The sequence below is a fragment of the Ornithodoros turicata genome, chromosome 8 (assembly GCF_037126465.1).
Source record: "Ornithodoros turicata isolate Travis chromosome 8, ASM3712646v1, whole genome shotgun sequence".
Taxonomy (NCBI): Eukaryota; Metazoa; Arthropoda; class Arachnida; order Ixodida; family Argasidae; genus Ornithodoros; species Ornithodoros turicata.
This window is the reverse complement of record NC_088208.1, coordinates 1,314,803-1,335,678: the sequence shown is the minus strand read 5'-3', so window position 1 is coordinate 1,335,678 and position 20,876 is coordinate 1,314,803. Positions and strand designations below refer to the sequence as shown.

At 45.0% G+C, this 20,876-nt stretch overlaps 1 protein-coding gene and 2 long non-coding RNA genes across 3 annotated transcripts in view; 2 read left to right on the top strand and 1 right to left on the bottom strand.

Moving 5' to 3' along the window:
- The window catches only part of LOC135366342 (uncharacterized), a 315,008-nt gene that overhangs the window by 161,554 nt on the left and 132,578 nt on the right, over positions 1 to 20,876 (top strand). The gene's annotated exons all lie outside the window — the stretch shown is intronic.
- Positions 1,894 to 11,915, top strand: LOC135365818 (uncharacterized). Its single transcript, XR_010413934.1, has 3 exons — positions 1,894 to 1,973; positions 4,302 to 4,354; positions 11,848 to 11,915. It is a non-coding gene; the product is annotated as an uncharacterized LOC135365818 (long non-coding RNA).
- LOC135365817 (uncharacterized) lies at positions 8,439 to 9,060 on the bottom strand. The gene is made up of 4 exons (XR_010413933.1): positions 8,900 to 9,060; positions 8,732 to 8,767; positions 8,584 to 8,674; positions 8,439 to 8,523 (listed from the first exon to the last, which is right to left on the bottom strand). It is a non-coding gene; the product is annotated as an uncharacterized LOC135365817 (long non-coding RNA).

The following is a 20,876-nucleotide window of genomic DNA, read 5'->3' as shown; positions in this document are numbered from 1 at the left end:
TCGACAGCCAGCTTATAAGACCCTTGATTTTTGTTTTATTTCAAGGGAAGGAGGGATCACGTGAACGCATCGTGGACAGCTTCTCCTTTCGCAGGAGCAGCATGTGAAATGCGATACCCCTCTTGCCGACGCACTCGTTTTTCTTCTTCTTTTGGTATGATAACACGACCGCGAAACACCCGTCTGGCTTTTTCCAAACGCTCTTTGGGAACACCAACCACAAAAAAAAAAAGAAAGAAAACGTTATCGCCCTCGCAAGATGCATTTTCGACCGGTGGTATACGGTGTCTGCCACGTACGAGCTTCCAGCAGTGAGTGTGCCACGTAAGGGCCAAGTGATGTGAGTATTTCAAACCATTCTTGTGTTACAGTGTATCTTATAGCTAAATGAAATGCAGGCATGTATTTGTTTTAAATTCTTTTTATTGTTTCGCCCAGGTGAGACAGCAGAGACATGGTAGCCGATTTCGAAAGAGTGATACCGTAACCGCTGTGCTTTCCATTCCCAATGAGCCTTGCAATATTGTACACATTGCCGGGGCATCGTTCTATTACTTGCATGGGTTCGAAGCTTATTTCACATAGCTTTAAGCACTCGAAGTTGTAATAATTGTGCACGACATTTGCTTCTTTCAAGCAATGCCATAGTTGATAGTATCATTTTGCGACAGATTTACTCCGTATCTCGTCGGATGACCATTGCTGAGCCAAAGGCGTACGGCAGTTACTGCAGCTGGGCATCGATGGACGTAGATGTTATTGTCAATCTGAGTCACGGTAGTGCATTTTCCCTGTTTCAGTGTTGCTTTTGTAAACTCTGTTGTAGCTACGAAAACGAACAGGGAAACAGCACTCAGAAAGGACAAGGTGCAGCAGAACATCTCCGGGCATCTATTTACCATGACGACCTACAGTAAAATGAGACAACTCGTCACGGATTTCAATATTTATTGGTAAGCGTCTTTGGGTGACAACCTATTTTTCAACAGGTCACTTGTCATGTCATTTATGTACACAGCCAGGTAATGGTAGCCGGTCTTCATTGCGTAGTACATGATACATAGACTTTCGGCCACCAGTTGCATTACGTCAACGTCACGGTCACCGTAATAGCTGAATATGGAGCTCATATGTTTTCCCCATTCGGAGACCAGGTCGAACGGGTGGTCGGATAGGTGTTCACGCTTCCTGTGTACCCTGGCATACATTGTTTTTGAAGACTCCCACACAGTCTTTTTCGCGGGAAGGTTCAGAGGCAGGGACTGGAACAGGAAAATGTCTCTGGTTATCTTAAATGCTGCGACGAGCACTGTGTCGTCCGTTGACTTCGATGAACCACATTCTAACATGTCATTCCAACAGGTATGAGGACGGCGACATTTTCCTTGGAGTTGATGATCCTGGGTAACGTCCCGCATGCCACACACATCATCACCCGATTGGGACCAGGAATCGCCAGCGTTGGCTGGATGTTCGACATCGGACCAGTGATCGCCAGTCATTTCGTCTTCAGTGGTGGCAGGTAGTTCTCCGGAACCCAAGTCCTTCTACGACTTCCAGCAGGTTGCAACAGGTACTGCACCTTTCCGTTCCGAACGCGTCTTTTTATAATGCGGTGGCCCTTTCCAGGCTGCACACGTGTTAATTCGCTTGCATAAAATTGCCCTTCAATAGGTTCTTCCTGCTGGTCACGTAAGAGATAGGTATTCGGGTAACCAATCTTGACTGCTCTCACCACAAAAATTTCACGCGTAAACGAACCAAGGTAACTTTTGACTAACTGGTGTCTAGACTTTGCTATTCTGACAAGGTCGCTAACACGAAAACGTGGCTTCTCTGGGGGTTTGCTCGGAGTAGGATAGAGCTTTTGCCTAAATAAATGTTCATTTTCTTTGTTGACATCCACAGGTCGTGTCGACAGAGTTCTATGAACACGATGATTATATGCTTTGACCAGAGGCTGTAAAACTTATGTAAGTACGATTTATGTCCCTGATATTCGAAAGCACGATAAAGTGGCGTCATGAGACTTCGAATAGATCGTTCTGCAATACTTGCTTTCGTATTTGAATTAGAGTGGAAGAGGGATATCCCTTTTGATTTTAAAAATGCTCCGACCGATTTGTTGGTGAACTCTGTACCTCTGTCTGAATGAATCAGTCTCGGAGTGCCAATACGTCTGAAAGCGAGTCTCAGTCCACGTATAATATCCGCTGCTCGTTTATTCTGCACAGGCACTACAGCAAGCATACGAGAAAATGCGTCGATACAAAACAAAAGATAGCGAAAACCCTTGTTGTATCTCGACAGTTTCTAAAGGTCTTTCAAATCTATTTGGAATATATCCTTCACACCAAAAACGATGGTCTTCCGGAACTGACGTGGTCGCTTAAGTTCTCTGAAGAGAGAGTACACATCACTGGTTTCCAGGAACTTGGCAACCTTTGCCGGCTTTTCATCGATGGCTCGTGCGGGTCGTTGAACACCACCTAGAGCACCAGGATGGTATACGTCCACGTAAGCAGCCATTAGCACGATTTTCTTCCGCGAACACGAAGTACGTCGAATGACAAGTAGGCATTTATAACGGCTGCAACGTCACCTTTGTACCAAGAGGGCGATCGATTGTGCAGTTCGTATTTTATAAGCTCGATGACGGAACTACTTGGAACAACGCGAGAATGACAGATAATCCTTCCCTCTTCATCTATCGCAAATACAGTCTTTAGCATCTGCAGAATGGCGAGAGCCTTCTTCCTGTGTCGCGCGGGAAAATGCGCCAGAATGTTTTCGTCCCGAAGGTAACCACAGTGTTCCTGTTGCGGTTCCAACGTGCTCAATACTGGTTCCATTCTCGAAGTCTCTTAGACGCTCTTGTGATAACCGGAGAAATGCGTCGACGAGGTGTCTCAGGTGTGAACGTAGGACTACTGGCTGATGACTCTGCAGTCTCCTTTTCAAGTCGAGATGGATGTACGATAAGTGTCGGTATATTTAGCTTGACCAATAGTGGTAGGATCCTCTCGAGATACGCGGGTCGCCACACATTTCGCGCTCTTGTGACCAAATAATAAACAAGGTCGACAACGTTGGTATTTGGTATTTGTTGACCATTGACAATGAGCTCAAATGTTTTGCTATTCCAGCTGAGCACGGGTTTTAGTAAATGCAGTAATTGGCTTGCTCTCATCTTGTAGCCGCTGCTCATAAAATTAACGATGGCATCTTCCTCCTCGTCCGCTTGAATCTGTGTCTGCTCTCTTGTCGACGCCACAGGATTTGTCTCCTCACTTGCTGCACTAGGCTGTCTTAATGTGTTCGCGGGAGGATGCAGTAGCTTGTGCAAGTACTGGATGATCTCCTTGGCCTTGATATCATCAGGCTCCTGTTTATTCAATATCGACGGAATAGTGCTTTTCCGATAGGGAACAAGCTCGTATTTCTGCATTCTTTAAATGCCGATTGGTTTTGCGATGCTTTTGCCCGCTAAACTTGAAACGAGACCTAACAAGGGTGGCAACAAAAATTGCAGAAACCCGCCGGACTGATGAAGAATCCGTTTAACTTTCTTCACATCTGCACGGTCTTGCCTGGAAGCCAGTGTCCTAATGGGTGTTGCAAAAGGCTGCAATTGCTTTTTAACTTTCGGTGGTACGTCGATGTTTCCTTTGCAGAGGTTCATACAAATCTCCCTGATTGTTCGTAGCTGTTCCCTGCTGGCATGTTGAATCAGGGTGTAACGTTCTTCCGGTGTCTTTGCTTCAGCGATCATACGAAGGAAACGAATGTGTTTGTTCAGCCTTTTCATGACCTGTATACGATCTGTCTGTGATCGTCCGGGAAAATGTTGGTCCACACCTTATAGTGATCGTTGCTCTGTTGAGACAAGTCAAGACAAAGAGGACAGCTCTGTGTTTAATTAGTCGTGCCACGAAGGTGGATTTCCCGCTTTGACTAGCCCCTGAAATTGACACCGAGGCAGGCGTCACGAACCTAAAAGGTACTATCACTGTCATTTCGTGCAAGGGAATGAAGTCTGGTGAAGATACGTTTCGTTAGATAAACAAGTCCGTGCTTGCAAAGTGTAGGGGAAAAAAAGCAGACTGCAAAGGTAGGTTCGACTGCAGAGTTGACGATGTAAAAAAAAAAAGACTCCTCAAGGTTGCCATGCTGGCAACTTCTTATATAAGAACTGTCTGACGCTCAGCTCCTTCACTCTCGAACCTCCTTCTGAGGAGGTATGGCGTTCAGAATGATGAAATATTTTGCAGTGTTCTAACATGTGCTCCTTTTGTTTTCAGCCGGTCCAACGTGCCCGAAGGATCATCGTCATCATCATTGCATCAGTGTACAAGTAAGCATCATGTCTTCGTCGATCTTGCGTAAACTTGACAAGCTAAAGAAATGTGGAGAGTTTCAAAAAATGGCGACAATTCCTAAAAACATCAAGTATGATGTGGTCGATGTTAACAAAATTGAAACGAGGTATGGCGAGGCAGTCTACGTAGAAATTATGAAGGATCACGAGCACGTGAAGGTGTTCCTTCCTGCTCGGTTTCATAAACTAAGCACTCAAGATATCGAAGACATGAGGAACACGAGCGGACTCTGGATGGAGAAGAAAGAGCGAGTTGGAAAAGACGGGAAACGTCTTCTTTCGCCAGACATCGTGTTCGGTCAATCCGAGTAAAAAAGGATAAAGAAATCGTGACATGCCACCTTTGTCCTCCGGCCGATCGGCAGCACTACACAACAGCGCTTGGACTTCAAATTCATCTGGCTAACGTTCATAACCTTGCAACGCCCTGTATCCCATTTTGTGAGACACTCTGTACGCTCCGCAACTATACCAACCGCTATGAGCTTCATACATGACAGAGACGACGACGGGCAGGATGTCAGCACATTCTTTCATGAAAACGGACGCTTCCTTGCCAGTGTACTTCGACATTTCGGATTTCCGTTACGCTTTTATGTTTTGCTGAAGGCGGAACTCGGTCGACATACGCCTGAGGATGAGATCATATTTGTCACTCAATTTATTCCTTCAAGTGTGCATACGCTGTGGTCGGAACGAGACGTAGAACGTGCTGTCATTGAAGTAGGCACTGAAGTGACCAACAATTTAGAAAAGCTTGAAATGCAAGGATCGGGATTTTTCTTATTTCGAATTCACGCCTGCATTCTTCATGTCGGTCGTCTCGCACCACAGCTCATTGGATGTACCGACTTTGAATTGCCAAACGAATTGAAAAAAAAAGTGTCGGTGTCTTCTGAGTGTCGACCTTCACGAGGATAGTGAACAGAACATGTGTTTCGCATTTTGCGTACTTGCCGGACTACATCCTGCAAAGGGTTCTTACAGACGCAGAGCTTCATCCTACAGGTCGTACCTGTCTCAATATGTATTTCCAGAGACGTTTCCTGTAGTGTTCCCGAGAGATGTAGAAATGTTTGAGAAGCAGAGCGATGTGAGCATTAACGTGTACGGTTATGACAAAGACGAAAAATATGTTTACCCGATTAAGGTTGTCGACGACCAGTGCAAGAAGCATGTCGACCTACTGCTGATTGACTTCCATTTTGTACTCATTACTAATTTCAATGCTTTGTTCACACCACTTGGTTATTTTCACTGCAAACGGTGTACGATGGGCTTCACCACCCCGGGTGTACTCGCGGATCATCTACTAATGTGTAAACAACAAAAACTGTCCAAGACTATTTTTCCAAAGAAGGGTGAGACATTGTCGTTTGCCGGAGAGCATTTGATGTCGGAAGTTCCCTTATACTGTGTATACGACATTGAGAGTGTACTATCACCGTGTTCGGGAGGCGGGAATGTCTACGAGGAACACATCCCTTCATCCTTCTGTCTCCTTGTCATACGCTCGTGCGATTCGTGTGTCTTGAAGAAACATATTTACCGTGGTGCAGACTGCGTTTCCGTTTTCATGGAACTATTGTGTAATTTGCATGATGAGCTGTATGCGATGTTGCACGAGACTGTGCCCTTGCAAATGACACCAGGAGACGAACTCGAACATTCTGAAGCCACTCACTGTAACATCTGTAAAGAACCATTCACTAAGAAACAGAAAGTGCGAGACCATGATCACGTAAGTGGAGAATTTCGCCAATCGTTGTGTCAGGGATGTAATCTGAAACTGCAGATACCACGTAAAGTGCCCATCATTGCGCATAATGCCAATTATGACCTCGGATTCATAGTAGCTCATCTGCACCTGCTTCGGAAGACAGAGATCAGAGTGATAGCTTCCAGTTGTCAAAAGTTTAAGGCTATAGACATTGGTGTGTTCCGCTTCATACACTCGTTAAGCTTCCTCAATGCTAGTCCCGACACATTGACGAAAAATCTATGCGACAAAGGTGAATCTAACTTCAGGTGTCTGCTTCAGTTTTTCGCAGAGGAGGACTACTTCAAGTTGGTTGTACGTAAAGGGGTTTTCTGTTATAACTACGTTACCTCTTTTGAACGTTACGAGCCCTGTTTGCCATCACGTGACCAGTTCTTTAACCAACTGAACGGATCAGAAGTGAGCGAGGAAGATTACCGCCATGCGCAAAACGTGTTTGAAAAATTTCAACTGAAGAGCCTGGGCGAGTACTCGGATTTGTACCTTCTGACGGATGCACTGCTTCTGCCAGACGTGTTTCAAAACTTCTGAATATGGGCGTTGGAGATGCACAAAATTGAACCACTTCATTTCGTGTCACTCCCAGGACTAAGCATGTCTTGCGCACTAAAAATGAGTCGGATTAATCTGGATTTAATCCACGATCCCGATGCCTATCTGTTAATTGAACGGGGCCTGTGTGGTGGTATGACCCAGTGTTGAACGCGAATGGCCACTGCAAATGTCCCAGGGACAGAGCAGTACGATCCCGAAAAACCAAAGACCATAATTAATTACATGGACATAAATGGACTCTATGGCACAGTGATGCGTGAACCACTCCCATTCGGAGGCTTTGAATGGCTGTCACCCGAAGAGGTTGCAGGTTTAGATGTAACCATTGTTGCAGATTATGCAGACGTTGGTTATTTTTTAGAGGTAGACCTGGCCTACGTACATGAGCTCCACGAACGACATAGAGATTTACCGCTCGCGCCCGAAAAAATGAGCGTTCCTCTCAGAGTTCCTCATGAGTTGCTCTCAGATTATCAGAAAGACCTGATCAAAAAATTCAGCCTCCCACAGCATGATATAGAACCAAAATTACTCCTTACATTGCTTGACAAGAAGAAGTATTTTCTTCATTATCGCAGTCTAAAGTTGTACCTACAGTTGGGTCTCCGGCTCGAGAAAATTCACCGGGTGCTCAGGTTCAAACAAAAACCATTCCTGCGATCCTATCCCAGTAAACCACGGATGTCCCAAGGACGTCGACATGATGTTACCCTCAGGACGATGAAGACATCCTGAGGGCATCCTGAAACATAATTTTGACATACTTGGGACGTACTCAGAACTGCCGAAATAACATCCGCGCACGTCCCAAGGAAGTCCATAGTACGTCAATGACGACCTTTTACGGACCTCTAGTGAACCTTTTTCCCGTGCCTTAGCCAGGCTTACTGGCGTTCTCTGAACATTACATCAACACCGCACAGCAGTGCGTATCAGTGGCACAAACAAGCAACATTAGATCAAACACTTTATTTCGTATGAAACTGAGCGTCATAGCATCGTATTACCTCACCAGGTATTATATCACAGCGTAACATGACCAGCATTTTTTTCGCATTATTATTGAGAACTTACATGTCTTTGAAAACATGATGTCCATGAACACACGCAGCATCAGTCCACAAGGGGAAAAACTTAAAGGTATATGCCCGCAATGTCCGAAGTGCGACGCTGAAACATATGTTGAAGCACTGGCATAACCGACGACCATGCTGCACTGTGTTTCGTACAACTGGAGATTTGCGATGTGTCCACCTTGCCTTTCGTGCGCAAATATTAACGCTATCCAACTTCGGCTATATTCACTTTTCGCCACGGACTCCCTTCCCTGCCGCGTCATGTGAGCTTAACCTGCAAGAAATGTAATTTCAAAAACACTGCTACAGCAAAATGTCACTGTGAAGTACGCATCGACGTATACGCATACCTTTAGACACAGCGCCTATGGTTGCAGTCTGCAGTAGCCTAGCATTCTCCCTATCAACAGCCCTATTGCCTGCGAAGACGGGAAACGCATGGATAACCACGTAGTAGGAACGTGAATGCCTCGCACATTCACTACGTACCTTCAAAACGGGTAAAATCTTGAAAATGAGGCGGGGGACGCCACTTGGAGATCCATAATTCACATTCATCCGCTACGACATTTCCACACATCTGTAAAAGAGTCAACAAGGTGCGACACATTGTACTTCCCTGCAAATTCTTTATTAAAATCACTCAGCATTTTTACATACAGTGGCACAGCCGTAAAGGCTTGTGCTGCCGTGGAGCACATGACGAAGTTGCACGGGTGAAGCGTATGCCCAATCTGTTTCGCAGTAAACACAAGTCAATGAAGAGCTCTGAAACGCACTTTAGCGTAACTTACCTGATGTCTTTCAACATTTCTGTGACCTTCCCACGTCATGAGTGTGCTGTCCCAACCGCGTTGTTCACCGCAATGAATACGTCGAAAGTATCTGAAATTCATAGATTAGACATTAGTAACGGGGCCACTGACGATGTTGCATCTTCACCTTGAAAAGTGCTGGTAGGGTCACGAGTACACTTAGCTGAAAGATAAAGCATAGGGTAATAGGAATCAAAAGGGTAATAATCACACTGCTAGCATAAAGTAATAGAACCCACACGCTAGGAATGATACCAAACAAAAGTTCCACGAATCGTACAAACATAGAACTAACCTTTAATCTAAGAAATCGCAAGGCTTCTGGACCTATCTTCCAGGGTGCACACATAAAAGCACCCCCAGGCAACACTAGTAGGGCATAAAAACACATTCACAGCAGTCCAGGGCACCAGAGCAACGACGGAACGCGAGACAACGGGAGCCAGAAAAAGGCGTGCGAACGAAACGAAGCTTGCAAGCGAAATGGACGCCGCCCGCAGCGCAGAAACGGCAGGAAGGCCACCTGCCCGCCAGGCCATGCCCCAGCGCCAGGCGCTCCTCGGGATGTAGCAAGGGAAGGGAAAGTCGACCAAAGGGGACCAACGCTATCGGAAAGAGGACGTTTTCCTCTTCAAAAACACATCTCAATCACCTTCCTACGCCAGCAAGAACCCGATATCGAAAAAAATGCCCCAGGCCCATGTATCAGAGAACCGCCGTTGCCACGGTGTTCTAACTCGAGAACCGAGAGGGATAGAAAGATGCGGCAAGTTTCCCATGTCGAGTGCGTGTGCCCATTAAAAGGAAGTCGGATCCGCCGTGGGCTTCAAGCCTGAAGACAGGGACAAAAATCGGTGAACGGTGGTCGGTGTCAGGAATTTCGAGAATGACGTCTTAACCACTGGAAATCGACGGCTGGTCTCAATTGGAAAGTTGTAGAGCAGGGAACAGAGCACGCGCACACAAAATTTCGACTAAATCGGACATCGGGTAATCGACTTACGACACCGAAAAGTGGGAAGCGTTTCAGGGTGGCTCTAGCCAGCCTCGCAGCTCGTCATGCTCTTAAGCCGATATCGGGAGAACGGAACATCGCGCGCCTGTGGGACAAACGCTGTTGGAAAGAGCACATTGAGACCTTCCTAACGAAGGCAAACATGACCATGTGGCAGCAACGGGAAGGCTTTTTTTGGGGGGGGAAGCCGCTGGTCCCATGTATTGGGAGGAGTGTGAACGCGGAATCCTCTAACTCGAGAACTTCTAAATTTAGAGAGACGCAGTGAATTTTATCACGTGCTCCGCGTCGAGAACAGTGGGTTCTCCAAGTATGAACCATTTCCGAGGCGAATTTCTTTCCAATAAGGGCACTGAAGTTCGGAAAAACGAATTTTACTAACGCGTCTCCGCCTACGAGTTCGAAACCACCCCAAAGAACACACGCGGTCCTCAGGACGTCCCTACAGTATCATCGTGTCCCCGTCCTTCGAGGTTATCCTCAGGACGTCCTGAGGATAACACTCTCGGACTGTCCGTGAAGAGTCATTCAGGTACGTCCTGTGCCCGTACCTGTGGGTAGCTAGGGGGACGAGAAATATTACTTTGTTTAGTTTACCTGTTCAGACTTTGTAAACAAATTTGTTTTCTTTTTGGGCCGATCCTGGGACCTGATTGACATTTTTCTGAAATAAAGGGTGGTCCAGGGTAAAATTCTCTGCATCTAAAAAGGAAAAAAAGGATGACTGTCTATGATAAATGGAGCGCATTGCTCGTGGAATGGAGAGAAACGCGCGATTCTGTCCCATTGCTTTTGACTTTCAAAGCTCCTACCTGAACGTCTCAAACCAAAAGGAGTAAGAAACATAGCCTTTGCATTGATGTTTACCTAATACTTCATTCAATTCCTCACTTTGAGTATTCCTTCTTTGCGTAATCGAAAGAAACATGGATAACTCACCCTTCGTTTTGTGTCACAGGCGAGCAGGACTCTCGAACGTACGGAGGATCGCGTTGTAAGCAATAAGCCGTGTCTGTTTTGGCTTCGGAAGAGAATTCTAGTACCTTTCGGAGTGAGCCCTTGCGTGCCACAGGTGGCGCTTTATTTTTGAAGCGTTATGTGGGCAAGCTTACGCTTGTCTCGTCCTACAGTTGGCAATACAAGGTGCTGTTTTGTGGTCTATTTTTTAAGCGTGATGTGGGCAAGCTAACGCTTGTCCCATCCTACAGTTGGCGATATTGGGTTTCTCGGACTTCGTACCCCTGACAAGATTTTTTTTTTGCGTCTGCGCTGCGCTCGTTGTCCATTATGAATTGTACTAGAAACAAACAGCGAGATTGTATTGCGGAAGCTAAACGAGATGTATGGAAAAAGAGAAGTTATCAGGACTGCGTCTGGTGTCGTATAAGTTATACGCAGAAAAATGAGGTGCAGGTGAAGTCGTCCTCACAAGGTCCTGCGAGTGTTCCAGGTTGACACCCTGAGGATGTGCAGGTGATATGACCGGGAGTCCCACTTTAACACGGAGGTAACACTGGGAGGACCAGTTGATAACTTCCTGAGGATGTCATCGTCGTCCGGGGTTGATATCCTGGGGACAAACGCAGGACGTTTCTGTGTTCTTGGGGACTACAGATCAGTTCCTGTGTGATTTGCGCGATCACACAGCTAATCCAGGCCCGTTCGGACCTGACTTTTGGTCTCGATCCAACAGTCCGGGCGGGCTTTACAAGACTTTGAAAGTGTCAGAAGCACCGACGGTTGTCTAGAATTTTCAAATATCTGGAAAACCGCCAGCATTTCTCACAAGCCGCAAGGTGCACGCGTAGGGGGATGTAAGGGAAATTCGTCACAAGAAACAGCATCCCGATATCGCCGCTGCAGGCCAAGATATTAGACGCGGGAACCCATCGCGAAACACCGCGATGTCACTCTGATGGGGTTAAACCATCACTGGATGGGTAAAAGACGCCGCGGTATCAACCGCCACCTCAAGTGGCATGTGCAGTGCTCAGTTGGAATCTCTATGCATATCTGATCTATTCTGACCGATGATGTCACTACGGTGCCGTAGGGGACCTGGGCACATTCTTCTTATTTGTCCATGCTACCAACCTTCCCGAAACGCGCTCTCTCAGATCCTTAGTCAGTTGGAATTTCACCCTTTCTATCTCTATGAAAATTGCTTTGCCCCTGGTGAAATCCAGCCCATCAACACTCTGTGATGAGAGCTTTTTTGGTCTTTTTAGACACGTCAGGACTTCGATCCTTATGGTGAAGGGGCACATTTCATCGCATTTTATGCCAGTGGGCTCGGGTATCCACACTAGCGACGAAACTCCTCATTATTAACCTTAGAAATAAAGTTGTTGTTTTATTGATACTCTAGGCCAATTCCTTCAATTGGTTTCGCATTCTTTGAACTGGTGCAGTGTGTACAAAACATGTTGGATTACATTAAATCAAGTGGAGATCAGCGTTTAGCATTTATATCCATTAAGCCAATTCATTGAATTGCTTCTTTATTCCGTGGGTACGGTCTTCGCCACACAACATAGTGGAACATGATGTCACGAAGGTATAGCTTCTCTTCAAAAACCCTGATTCTGTCAGTGAGGAACTTGTACCTGATGGCTACATAATGAACGAATTGACTGTCTGATTTGTCTTTGGATCTCGTTGGAATTGTGGCGACAATTCAATGATGTTATGTCTTCTCGTTCCGGCAGGGAAGCACATCTGGAGATGTAGTTGTGTGTGTTCCGTTCTACATGGAGATATTGCAAGAGATATCGAGGTCTTTTCGGCCTTCCCAACTACCTTTATTAGCACTACAGTAAAAGGAGACAGAAGCTAGATACTGTGGTACATCTGCTAAGCTCGGACCATGTCGGGAGTTTCTTTGTAAATTCAGATGAATAATTTTTGTGTGTTGCCACTTCGGTAACACGGATAAAAAATAGTGTCCGTGTTTTAGTTTCTTGCTACACGCTGTTGAACGTTATCATAAGGATACAAAAATATAATGAGCATCGAAAGTATGTTTGTATTCTACTTCTAAATCAACATCCGATCGGGACGCCATTTCGAAGTCCCAGCGATATCCTTAAAATGCATCCTGGCTAGACAACGCTAGGACGTTTCGAATGACGTCTTATTTACATCATTGGGACATTTTTCGCGGATCAGGACTTTGACTTTTCAGGACGTCCATGGGACATCGGTGGTTTACTGGGATGTTGACTTCCATCACGAACTACGCAAGCAGGCAACCAATACCTTCGAACGTAACCTGTACAAGTGTTTAATTAACTCCGTATATGGGAAAACATGTATGAATGTACGAAAGTTCGTCGACTGCCGCTTGGCAACTTCCGAGGAGCAAGTGTTGAGATTCTTGCGTAAACCGAACCTCAAACAATTCAGGGCTCTAAGCTCTAACATAGTCTTGTTTCAGTTCGCTCAATCGATAGTCCGTATGCGACAGCCTTTGTACCTGGGGTTCACTATTCTCGAGCTCTCTAAAGTCATGATGGATGACTTTTATTATAACAACTTGCTTCGGGTAGCCCCGGACACAAGGCTCTTGTATATGGACACAGATTCTTATATCGTGATGCTGAGCGATGAGAAGGCCCTTGCTGAGCTCGCCGATACCCACCTTGATACGTCTGGTCATTCTTGTGATGACTCGCTGTATTCTACGAAAAACAAGATGGTGCTAGGAAAATTTAAGAATGAAATGCCCCACGACCACATCCTAGGGTTCTGTTGCCTGAAACCGAAGCTCTATGCACTAGACCTCCATAGTCCTCCAACGATACAATCGTGCTAAGTGGGTGAAACAATGTGAAGCCCAGAAGTTGCATTATTCAATGTACATAGACTCTCTTAAGCTTGGTGAAGTGTACAAAGTTTGCCAGAACATCATTGTGCGCAAGGAAAATATCAATAAAAGTCTATGTGTTACGAAAGTCGCTTTAAATCCCCTAGACACAAAGCGTTTCATTTGTGAGGATGGTATCCACACGTTACCCTTTGGGTACGCATCCAATGGAAAGAAATAGACAGCTTTTATGTATATGTTGTCCTAGCTGGCTGTTGTTCTTGTAATGCTGTTGTTTCTTTTTATATAAGATTGTGCCTGTAACGACATGGAAATAAATACCATTTTATTGTGTCAAAGTACACTGCAACATGACATACGTCCTTACGTACAAGGACGGGTATCAGCTTGTCGTTCAGTGTGAAGTTTGTTGACGAAAATCGCTGAGTGCGCTCTTGGAGTGAGAATCCACAAGCCAGCATGCTGGCTACATACAGACAGTAGAGGCCACATGTAGCTGATCCGTAGCCCTGAAGTCTTTTCTTGTTATAGTAAAATGACCTGGTAGGATGAATGAATTGGTAGAATTCTTTGTAGACGGGCTGAATTCCGTAACTATCAAAATACGTAACCACATTGTCACCGGAAACATAAGTCATGGTCCAGTGTTCACCGTTACTGCTCCTTGGAGCTGTGTTAATCACATAAATGCCAGGTCTGGCTTCCTGTCTTGCGATTTCATTGCATGCGAAGGTTCCCCGAAACAGTTCTCTGGTGCAGTAGTGTCTACTGAATGCTGCATAGAACTGCCACTCCTCCATGTTTATTCTTCAGACAAATTTCACTCGTCTGTCTTTGTTGATTTCTAGCACACGAGGTGTTTCGGATACAAACAACACCGTTACTGCTTCTGTGAGATTGGCAGCAAACGTTAGGGTCAGACGAACGTTGGCTTGAACAACAGGACAAAGGACATTCACTTCTGCATCTGGAGTCAGATGGTAATAAAGCATAAATGTCTCTTTTGCATACGCAGCTGGAGCTATTGGTATATCCTTGCGTTTTAGTTTGTGAAGCAGGTGTATATAGGCTTTGGAATAGATGTCTCGTTGAAAGTCGAACTCATCCGTGTACTGTTGTCCACCAACATCCAGTACTGCTCGCTTTAGTTTGAAGTTCTCAAGCTTGAATGGGTTTCGTGGTCTGCTACCTTGGTAGGCATCACTCCTGACCATCAATACTGTTAACTTGAAGGGAACTCGCTCGCTGTACAAGTCGTCAAATATCACCTGAGATTGGTTAGGGGCGATGGTTCTGTACTTAATTTTCAGTCCTCGGAGAAGGTATACTGCAGGTGTTGTTTAAAGTCTTCGTTCTATACCAACAAGTATACTCAGCGATTACTGAACACGTCGGAGGTAGAGCACGATACGTGAAAATTCCACAGTGTGGTTTTCTGTTGAACCATCAGCTTGCAAGAGACGAAAATCGTCCGACGCTTGACGTAGCACAACTCTTATGTCAGTTCCGTTAAGAATGAGCTTCTGTTGTTGACATATGTCGCTGAAGATTGGGCTGTACATGTCACACAGTGCCGATCCTTTGGTTCGCTTGTAACGAGCGAAAACTCCTTTTGAATCAGATGTGGGAGCATATACCAAACTCGTACCTAAAGGGTCTGGCTCGTATAACATTGCTGAAAGGGCGTGTGTCTGAGTTACATTGTTGGCATTCGTAATGATGTCCAGGTAGGAACGGTAACCGTAATGTTCGAAACTCGAAACCAAGGTTGAATTCAGGTAGATATGTACGTGTTGAAACAACGATGAACCGAACGCTTGGACAGGTATGACTGCATCAGGTGTTGTTGAAGTGCTTGTTGTAGTTACCGCTGGATCTCCATTCTTTCGAATGATCTTGCACTGAATATGCAAAAAGCTGGATTGAAGATCAAAGAAGCCCCACCGGGTCCCGGAACATTGTACTCGATCACTCCACTTGATGTCGGAGCAGATACTGGGAAAAACTCGACGTATTCAGACTTCTCCAAAGCAAAGTTTGTAGGTGGAAGAGAGAAGAGTTCCAGCTGGTTTGTAGTACACAGACAGGAATCTTTATGCACTACTGCAATAGACTTTTTTTTTCTGTCAAGTAAAGAAGTCAGATTTCCTCCGCTTCTCCGCAGGTCGAGCTTTTTTACCGGCCTTGCGTTTTCTTCCTTTCCCTGTGAGTCTCTGAAGTAAGTCGTCACGAGTTTTATGCACTGTGCGGTCTACTCCTTCCTTGACGGCTTCTCGAAATGATGCTCCTTGCTGGACTTCCTCGGCTATATGTCTTCCAGTATCAAGGAGCTTTCTTCCAACGTATGGCGCTACCTTCCTGGTCAGTATGGGCAAGAAACCCCTCAATACATCACCAAATATGCCTCCTCCAATCTGATAAAGTTCGGGAGCAGAATAGTGTGGTAGATGCTCTCGCTTTCCTGCACCAAAATGTGCTATGCAACATGGTGGGTTTGTTATATACATTTACGTAGGTGGATCGTCAACCCAACACGTCAACCCAGAAATGAATGGAATGAAATCACCTATCTCGTTTGCCAACTCAATTTGAATGGTTGTCAATTCCTTCGCAGATACATATTTATAGTAGAGGTTTGTGAATAAATAAGACATCACATCATTCCTACCCTGGACTCTGAACGGTATCGATCGAAGAAGTGGTGCTGTCACGTCACCCACAAATTCGTTCTCGATGACATTGCAGTATATGAAAATATAGTTTTGAGCAGGGAATAGACAGACGTCTCGTTCGGCGACTGCATAACTTGAGAAAGTTGTCCTCTTTCCGAAGCCCAGCATCAAAGCCAAATAAGGATGAAAGGTCACACAGCCATCGTTCATGCGTTCCAGGTGACAAATTCCATTGTATGGGTTACACACGAGGAGACGAGCATCTTGCGACAAATGAAGCTTTGTTCGATAGGCATGGTTGTCATGGTTGTCTGTAACGAGGTCCTTCCCCGATTCGTAGTAGCCTTCTGGAACTTCATACTTTACCGTTCGTGAACGATAGGTAACTATGTTAATCGTTTCTTCCATCTCCACCTGGTATTTGAGTAGCTTCACGGGTGACCCTCTGTCTAACTCTCCACAGCCGATTATCTTTTCAGCCATGCCAAGCTTAGCGGCAAGAGTTGCACTAATTTCCAATCCATAGTTCAGAGGAAGTTGTATCTCATAATGACCACTACCACGTATAATTCTTGCCTTATACTGCAAATGTTTTGCTAAAAATTGTCTCAAAGCCAAGATAATGTTTTCACTAGCGTTGAACTTGACCTTCTCTGTTGCTTCAATCGTAGAACCAAGGAATGTCGTTTCCGATATACTATTGACTGTGTCAGTGACATTTTTAATCGCAAAAGGGATGTTGATTTCTGTTAAAGCGGCCTCCCACCTACCCTCCAACTTCTGTGGATGGGCTAGCTTTACTCGGAACTTGCTCATTGTGTTGTCGGGAAACACATCCAAAGATGCATTTGAGAGCAGGTTCACATAGAACTGGTCAACCATGTTTTTTTTTCTTTTTCTGATGAAATTTCTACGTGTACGCTTAATTTATATAACCAGAAAATGCGTTGACGTTGTCACAGCGAAACTAGCGTGCTGTGGTTTGAAAACCGAAATTAGAGACGGTCAGAAGCTTGAAACCAGAGGGCACCTGGCAACACCTAGGAATTCGAAACTGAAACCAGAACTACACGTGGAGCAACCAAGCTTGGCGTCCATTTATTTAAAACCGAAACCGAAACTACAGATGGCCAAAGTTTGAAAACTAGAGGGCGCTTGGTGGGAACCGAAACCAAAACTACCTGGCGCTCTGACGCGGCAACCAACCTAGGTGACGGACTGATCGTGACGTAAACCCGATCGGAAAAATGCTATTAAATGTCATCGGATGTTATTGCGTGTTATTACATGTCATTTGTGTGTTATTAAATGTCATTAAATGTGCATCCAGGTGCCTATCAAACACTATCGACACGTGAGTTCCCATTGTTTACCTGCGTTAACCGTTACCTTATCCTGGCAGCGCATGTTACTGAAACCTGAGAACCCATTGTTCACACTATCGATAGATGATTGCCATTGTTTTCTGAGATATCTTATCGTGCGTGTGCGTGTGCGTGTCGCATGTAACCTGAGCGGCCCATTGTTACCAGGTCCTATATCTATCACTACTCATGCCCTATATTTTGCAATTAAAAAACGAGAAGAAATTGGTAGTATTTCACCTTATGCTATTGTGTTATATAGGCTTGAAGTCACCAGTTGAGGTACCTGGAAAGAAGCAAGAAGCCCCAGTAGTCACATACCATGCCCTATATTTTGCAATTAAAAAACGAGAAGAAATTGGTACTATTTCACCTTATGCTATTGTGTTATATAGGCTTGAAGTCACCAGTTGAGGTACCTGGAAAGAAGCAAGAAGCCCCAGTAGTCACATACCATGCCCTATATTTTGCAATTAAAAAACGAGAAGAAATTGGTACTATTTCACCTTATGCTATTGTGTTATATAGACTTGAAGTCACCAGTTGAGGTACCTGGAAAGAAGCAAGAGGCCCCAGTAGTCACATACCATGCCCTATATTTTGCAATTAAAAAACGAGAAGAAATTGGTACTATTTCACCTTATGCTATTGTGTTATATAGGCTTGAAGTCCCCAGTTGAGGTACCTGGAAAGAAGCAAGAAGCCCCAGTAGTCACATACCATGCCCTATATTTTGCAATTAAAAAACGAGAAGAAATTGGTACTATTTCACCTTATGCTATTGTGTTATATAGGCTTGAAGTCACCAGTTGAGGTACCTGGAAAGAAGCAAGAAGCCCCAGTAGTCACATACCATGCCCTATATTTTGAAATTAAAAAACGAGAAGAAATTGGTACTATTTCAAATAAACTACTTTATGGTCTTCTTTGTAAAAGAACTGTTCGATTGGCCACTTATACAGAGTCCTCAGCTGTGCAGGCTCCACCGAGGATGTGGACCCACTTGTATATATGTGTCAAGGATGAGGGCACCAGGCTCAAGCAGCTGAAATGTCGGCATCATCAGATAGTATCGTAACTAATACATACATAAGACCTGATAACTGTAACATCTACATATACACATTATATGCTACACACGCATAATTTGTATGCACATGCAAACGCAGGATGCATTCTGTTTTGCACTGTCGCACAGCTATATTGGCACCAATGCTACCAGCACATAAGGGCTAAAGTAGCTGCACAGGCTTTACAGGATGCCCAGAGCAAGTTGAAATGGTTGAACAAAGCAGAGCACCACTGGTATGATAATGGTTGATAAGGTTATTTTTGCTAATGTAAAACAAACTGCAGAGTTGTAGCAGGAACAAAATCTCCTGTGGACATAGTGCATCAAACTTAGGTTTATTTATTTTAGAGGTGAACTGCAGAGCACTTGCTGTAGTTTTTGTGGCATGTTACCATGGTGAAAGACTTCAGCTGCCATACACATGGGTCACCCTGGTTTGATAGAAGATGATGAATAACATAGTATGCAACTCCAATTCGGGTGAATGTAAATGGATGTAGTAATCCACCTGAATAATGATTATAAGATAAAGAACAAAAGTGTACACCTCTTAAATTCATCCTAGCTCATGTTCATGTGTAAACAAGATGTCCCCCTCAATATCATACTTGTGCACATGCTGAAGAAAAATTAAATCAAATAAAAAAAAGAACTTGACAACAACACACAGTGCCCGAATGGTAGGCAAGACAATGCTGCAAAGAGGAATCTGGAAGGGGCCTGCACAACATTGGTCTGCTCTGAATACTGGGTTGCAATGATCATGCTGTCTCACCTCGGGGGTTTCAGGCTCCGCTGAGGAAGCTACCTGTAAACATGAACATGAAAGCAGATGACTGAATAGAAAAGAACGGATACATATGTTCAATATATTACATAAATATTCTGTTAAAGTATGGTTTCTAAGATCATGCTAAACGAAGTGGGTTCTTATCAACAGTGTACCACCTGCGTTTACTAACTAGATTGGGTAACTTCTATTTTGTCTTTCTTTTACTCTCTCTCTCCGTCTTGTGTGGCGTAATCGGCCGCAAGATTCCAAGTGACGCAGATGAGAATTAACCCATTTACGCATTCCTGAAATATGTGATGGACCACACGGACTGAGATATGTTTGTTAGCCCCAATAACGAAAAGTACTCACACTTTTGCGCCGTTTAGGTGGATGTTCTTTCCCCGGTGAGGACACGTATTGTGATGGCGCTACACCTTGATTCAAACGACACTGCGCTCGTTATCCAGTACGTTGAAGAGATTCAGCGTCCCTTCGTAATCGCAATCATGCAAATGTTCGCTACAAACACGAGCAGTCGATGGCACCGCACCGTCTTTCCATTCCGGCGGTCCGATTGTTTCTTGGCATCAAAAGCTGTCCGTCTCGTCACTGAGAAGCATATGGCATTGGATGTCTGGCGAATATTGACGTGAACTAGGGCTACCAACCATCTAACATCGTCTCGGCATGTCGGCGGAAACCACAGGATGCGACTGCGATATATTGCGACGCTGCGACGATCTCCCGGAAGCTGGCGTCATGGAGATTTCCACTCGCGATGAACGCATGTGCGGGATCGTACGGTGCATGCTTCTGGCGGGACCGCGACACGTCACGATGACGTTCCGTCGACAGGGCCGCAGTTTCGCCAAGTTGCTCGCTGTGTTTCCACGCGGCAGCTTGCCTAAGCGCGGCGCCAGCGGTACTCTCCTCGCCTGTTCGTTAAAATTCGCTCCCGAGAACACACCTCGCATGACGAAGGTAAAGTTTTGGTTCTAGACTCAGAAAAATGTTTTCTTTCTGATGAAAGCGAGAAAAAATCATTTCATAGTCCCTTTAAAGGGAGACCTCGGAAGGATTCGAAAAAAAAAAAATAGGTGAGCATCACACCGAACACGGATCTCTCCCTTGATACCGAATACAACATTAATTTTGTGGGAGTAATTAATTCATAAATGATGGCAATACCAAACCGAAACCAACATGCAAATCGCACAGCAGTTCCCCAGGAGGAAGATACTGTGACGTCACCCGGCATTATCGTCTGCTACAAAGCTCGCATTCTTATATGCAGGATGACGTCGGCAGTGTTGCTTCACAAAGGCGAAGCGCGCCCTTCGTAATATTTCGTTCGAATAAAATTTGTTTCGTATCTGTTATTTCGTACATATACTGACACGGCAAGGGCTACTGCATTGTCACAATCGTGGTGATTTTGTAGCTGAGTCCCACATTAATAGAATTTGTGTGCCCCTGTTCTGTCCCTGTTTTACGCAGGAACAATGCGAATGTGCAATGTGTACGTAGCATTATGCAAGAATTATAGCA